Source organism: Bison bison, unplaced genomic scaffold (genome assembly GCF_000754665.1).
Source record: "Bison bison bison isolate TAMUID 2011002044 unplaced genomic scaffold, Bison_UMD1.0 scf7180017864530, whole genome shotgun sequence".
Classification (NCBI taxonomy): domain Eukaryota; kingdom Metazoa; phylum Chordata; class Mammalia; order Artiodactyla; family Bovidae; genus Bison; species Bison bison.
Window position 1 is genome coordinate 2,940,074 of NW_011495080.1, and position 5,750 is coordinate 2,945,823.

General features: G+C 43.4%; 1 protein-coding gene across 1 annotated transcript in view; it reads right to left on the reverse strand.

Moving 5' to 3' along the window:
- Window positions 1-4,630, reverse strand: part of BPGM (2,3-bisphosphoglycerate mutase) — a 31,803-nt gene extending 27,173 nt beyond the window's left edge. Inside the window, exon 1 of the mRNA XM_010831643.1 lies at window positions 4,497-4,630. The gene's annotated coding sequence lies outside the window, so the exon portion shown is untranslated. The remainder of the gene's footprint in view (window positions 1-4,496) is intronic.
- Between the last annotated feature and the right edge of the window lie 1,120 nt (window positions 4,631-5,750).

The following is a 5,750-nucleotide window of genomic DNA, read 5'->3' on the forward strand; positions in this document are numbered from 1 at the left end:
AGAACAGTCTTGCTTTAGACCTGTTTCCCCAACATAATTATTATAGGGCCCCTTTCACACTTGAAAGTCCCATCTAGAAAATTATATGATCACCCTATACTAAGTATAGGGTATAATAAGGAAGTAGGAGGACACTACTCTAGAAAGATAAGGCTGAACAGTGGCCCTGAAAGGACATTGTGCCAAAAAACACAGGTTATTCTGCAAGTACTGGGACATCATTAAAGCTTTAATAATGTGTATTTTAGGAGGATCAGGCAGCATTTACAAGTAAGGGAAATGTATGTGAATACTTATGAATCTTTTGCAACTATTCTGGCAACATTTAATGAAGACCTGGGGCAGCATAATTGCTGTTGAAATGGGATGAAGGTAATGATGTGAGAGACACTCCAGCTTAGCTGGAGGCAAAAAAAAGGGGGGGGCAACTTTTTCTGTAAAAGGTCCAAGAGTAAATTTTTTAGGCTTTGTGGGTGATATGGTCGCTCTTAAAATCACTCAATTCTGCCACTGTAGCTGAAAGCAGTCATAACCAATGCATATATGAACAAATAAGGTTATGTTCCAATAAACATATTGGAACTTTTTGTCTTTTACATATGGATAAAGAAATGAGAATTTCATATAATTTCCATGCATATGAAATATTGTTATTCTTTGACTTATTTCAACCATTAAAAAAATGTAAAAGCCATTCATAGCTTGTGGGCTGGAAAGATAGTAGGCCAGAAGGTCTTAGCTTCCTAAACCCTGGTCTAGCTGAGATTACTGGATCTACTAATCACATCAGCATTTTGAACATTTAAGCATCCTGTCATAGGATAATCCCAACATTATTAAAATCACCTTATTTTATTCTTGGCCAGCACTGCAAGTACTGTGAATAATGGAATCCCATTCATAACTGTTTTTAATCCTTCACATAAGACAATACTGAGCACATTTACATCAGTCTGAGTAGTTTATTTTGCTTCATCAAATTACTTAATAATGGGTTCAAGACAGAATAAGGAAAAAAATTATTCATCTTGTTAACCAACTTCAAAAATATGTCACTTTGACATGCTTTACTTTTATTAGACATCTTTATAAATTGTCACAGTGCTTCACACTTCAAGTGAACTTGAACTGGCAACTCATGAACAGGTGGGGGAAATTATAGGATAAAGTCCAGTCTCAGCTTGTTTTCCGTTTCCAAAAATTGAGTAAGAAACGTGATCAATGATAGAATATTGAAGCAATATAAAATAAGGAATACAGAGCCAGAGTTGCTTTGATCCAAAGCCTTCTCTTCAATAATAAATATTCAAATGCTCCCCTAGACCATTTGGAGGTCTGAATCCTCACTTGCAGCTTTGAATGACTCTCAACCCCACTGCATTAGGGAGCTAGCTCTACAGAAGACAGACTGGCTAGACTTGAGGACAGGAAAAAGAGAGGTTAATCAAGTTTCTAATAAATTAAAAAGGAACAGTTCTTAAGGGAAATGAAATCTGGAGCTCAGTTCCTAAGATTCTCCGAGCCCAGCTCAATATGAAAAGTTCAAAGATGCCTGTACCCAAAAGTACCTCCTGTTCCTCATTTATTACTTTTCCAAAAGCTTGATGGTAATTTTTCCATTTGTATTTGCATTATAAGAACAACTATTTTACCAGGAGCAAACTCTATTACTTATCGGTGTTTTCCAGACACTATTACCCTGTCATTCTCCAACTCTATACCTTCTAACAGCCCTGACTGACCCCATGTTACAGAGGTAGCAAACCATAGCAGGTAGACCCTTATTCACAGGGAAATGTCCAGCAACGAGATGTGTGTGCGTGGGGCATGTGGCCTGTTCCAGCTGGCATGGCATCACTCATGTGCGGAATACCCATTCAAGACTTCTCCTTCCTATCTCTGGTTACTTATTCCCCTACAGTAGTAGCATTTGTGTCAAAACAAACCATTTCCACCAAATCCCAAAAGTGTGAAGTCAAGAAACCTAGACTTTAGTCCCAGCTCTGCTACTTAATGACAGTGTCATCTTGACTAAGTTATCTGCTGCACCTCAGGTTCCTTGTCCATAAAGATGAGGATAATGAAATTACTGTTTCTCAAGGGGCTATGAGGAATACTAAATGAGATGATGGTGAAGCACGCTACCAAAGAATGCAAGGTATTCTGGGTTGAATGGCGCAGACTTTGACTAACACATGAAGACTGGTACAGACCTCAGGCCCTTGAAAGTGATCCTACCTTGCTGACGGTTTGAGCAGAAACAAAAGCTGGGGATAAAATAAAATGAGGGTGGGGGTAAGGAGAAAAGGTTAAATTAGATAGGGGAAGGAGGAATGCAATCAATTGTTGTATGTGTTTCAGGGCAGGGGCGTTGATGGTAACATACAGTCCTAGAAGCATACCAAATACTAAGTGATATTCTATAATTCACATGCTTTGGTAAAGTGGCTAACATTTATTTTACATTTTATAAACTATGTTTTTTTTTTCATATTTGTGGCCACGTTTCAGTTAAAGAGTTTTGTTATTCAGTGATACTTTTAGTCCTATTTTCCCATATAAATATCCCTTCACACCAGATTTCATTCCAAGGATGTTCAAGTGACCCATCATCAGTTCAGACACTGGCGTGTCCTCTGTGCTCTAGGCACAAGACAAAGATGAAGGTGTGGCTGAATTTAGATGTCATTACTTAATATAAATTTAAAATGAAATGTGCCACTTAATTTCAACCAACCATAGAAGGCAAAAGAGGAAGAGAGACTGAAAGATCTACCCAGACACCAACAGCAGCTGTCTCTGAGTAGTGGAATAAAGGATGACATTTTCTGTTTTACTTCTGTACAATGTTCATTCTGGACAACGACCAAATTTTCTACAATGACCCACTTGGTTTGGTTTAAATGTGGACACAAAAGAACCAGGTACGACCCTTGTAGCTGGGAGCTTTTGTTTGCTAACAGACTGGTTAGGAATTTACTGTAATGAGATTTTGCAGATGTACTTGTGGTGGAAAATGTTTAAGAATCTTTAGTTTAAAACAGACTTTGAACACAGGCATAAACCTCAGAAATAATCTAATGCAACATCCACTTTTTAAAGAGGCAGAAGTTAAGAGTCAGAGAATTGAAAGATTACACCTGGTAGCTCAGTTGGTAAAGAATCTGCCTGCAATGCAAGAGAATCTGGTTTGATTCCTGGGTCAGGAAGATCCCCTGGAGAAGGGATAGGCTACCCACTCCAGTATTCTTGGGCTTCCCTTGTGGCTTAGCCGGTAAAGAATCCGCCTGCAATGTGGGAGACCTGGGTTCGATCCTTGGGTTGGGAAGATGCCCTGGAGAAGGGAAAGGTTACCCACTCCAGTATTCTGGCATGAAGAATTCCATGGACTGTCTAGTCCACGGGGTTGCAAAGAGTTGGACATGACTGAGTGACTTTCACTTCACTAAGATCACACAACTTCAAGACTAAACCCAGGTGTCTTGACTGCCAACTCAGAGCTCCTTCCACAACACCATTTGACTGAATTATGCCTCTCTAAACCCCACCACAATTGAGTAGCATCTGTGGTATGTGAGGTGCATAGGAATACAAGGATGGAACAAACCTAGTCCCTTGGCCTCAGGGGAGGCAGTTTTAAAACACAAAATGACATGTGTTCTGCTTTCATTATAGAAACCCCTAGAAACTACTGGTGAAAGATTGCATCGGATTTTTTCCCCCCCAAAGTGGGCAGTTAACATTCTGATACCACTTATAAGCCATTAAGCCTCCATAATCTGGGAGGCGGTAAGGTAATGAGAGTTATAGTAAGTTAGCCAACAACCAATTATTCCTCACAACTCAACTGTGAATTTCACTTCCATTTGGCATTCCTACTGTCTTTCTCCAGTAACATGGCGCTCATCCCTTGGCAAGAAGAAGAAATACACTTACTTTTTCATTTGTAGTGGTTCAAAGAACCTGTGATTTAGTTCCAGATTTGAACCCTCCATGAAACCACTGCAGATATTTACCTTTCTCCTTTCATGACGTTCAGGTTTTTTCTATCTACAGAGCCTTCAAGGGCCAAGTCTGCCATCGCCCTCAATATAGCGCCAAGGCCCTGAAAACACACCGAAGCGCCCTTTCAGGGGGAGTCCTACGATGAACGGGGCTGACTGACACCCGGTACCTGAGACGTCCAGGGGAGTAGAGTTATCACTCCCTTCGACTCTCTGTTTATTCTTGCCGTCAAGACACCACTACCAACGCGGGGTCCTCCTTTCCTTTGGCAGACTAGACAGGCTTATTCTGAGAAAGGGACAGCTGAACGGGACCTGCGGGATAAGTGAGGGTCGGAGCTTGAGGGGTGGGCGTGCGAGTGCCAGACTCCCACCACAGACTGAACCTGGGGAGGAAAGAAACTGGCCCTCCAGCGCGCTGAAATAAACCACCACATCATTGACAAATGGAAAACCTTCGCAACAGCACTATTAACAACAGCAACCACTCACCTGCAAAAAGGCCACCAGTAGCAGCCGCTCCTCGGAAAACCGAACAGCCAGCGTCTCCCAGGGCTCATCACTGCGGCCCGGCATCGACTCTCTTTTCTAGCCCCGGAGCCAGAAGGGGCAGGTCCTAGAGCTCTGACTATTGGAGAGTCGAGTTGTCAATCATTCACACCCCCGCCCTACTCCCAGGAACAGGTCAAGGTCTTTTCCGTTTTTCAAATCCCCTGAGTAGAAAATGAGGCTCTGATTGGCTCTTTGAGGAGACGAGCACACTTCCGGACCAGTGAGGAGCTAGCTCTGACGCTAGTGGGCGGGCTTGTTCCGGCGGGGAAGTAGAAAAACAAAACCCGGCGCGTCGCCTGGGCAATGGGTAAACCTCAGGAACTCTTAGGCTGAGGTGCTTGAAATCTCTTAGGTTGAGGTGCTTGAAAGCGCTTACGCGTCGAAAAGGAACTATCTGCCAACCTAGTGAAGTGTCGACGGAATCTTGAAGTGATGAGGTGATGCCTCCCTTTACTCATGTGAAACTGCAGCTTGGGGATGAAGGTGGGCACTCCTCGCGGAGGAAAGCTCCTGCTTTCCTGGTGTTTTAAATCCTAAACGGTGATTAAAGTAAAAGCCTTTAAAGTGCCCGACATATGGGCAGTAACTGGCCCTCACTCTGTCCTAATACTTTTGTAGATTCCCCGTAGGCACTCAGGGACTTCCCTTGTGGCTCAGCTGGTAAAGAAGCCGCCCGCAATGCAGGAGACCTGGGTTCCATCCCTGGGCTGGGACAGTACCCTGGAGACGGGAATGGCAACCCATTCCAGTATTCTGGCCTGGAGAATTCCGTGGACAGTCCATGGGGTCGCAAAGAGTCGGGACACGACTGAGCGACTATCGCTTTCACTTAGGCAGTCCTCTTACACTGTTTTGGTTGGAGGTAGAAAAATGTTTCGTGGAAGGCACTTGAGAGCTTAGAGGACAGATGAAGGGAGCATGGAGTGAAATGACAGTTATAAATTTGGAGGCCGCAATTACTGAACAAGAAGAACCTATGAAAATACCCGAAGCTTAGCATGCTACTGCTAAATCGCTTCAGTCGTGTCCGACTCTGTGCGACCCCATAGAGGGCAGCCCACCAGGCTCCCCCGTCCCTGGGATTCTCCAGGCAAGAATACTGGAGTGGGTTGCCATTTCCTTCTCCAATGCATGAAAGTGAAAATTCAAAGTGAAGTCGCTCAGTCGTGTCCGACTCTTAGCGACCTCATGGAC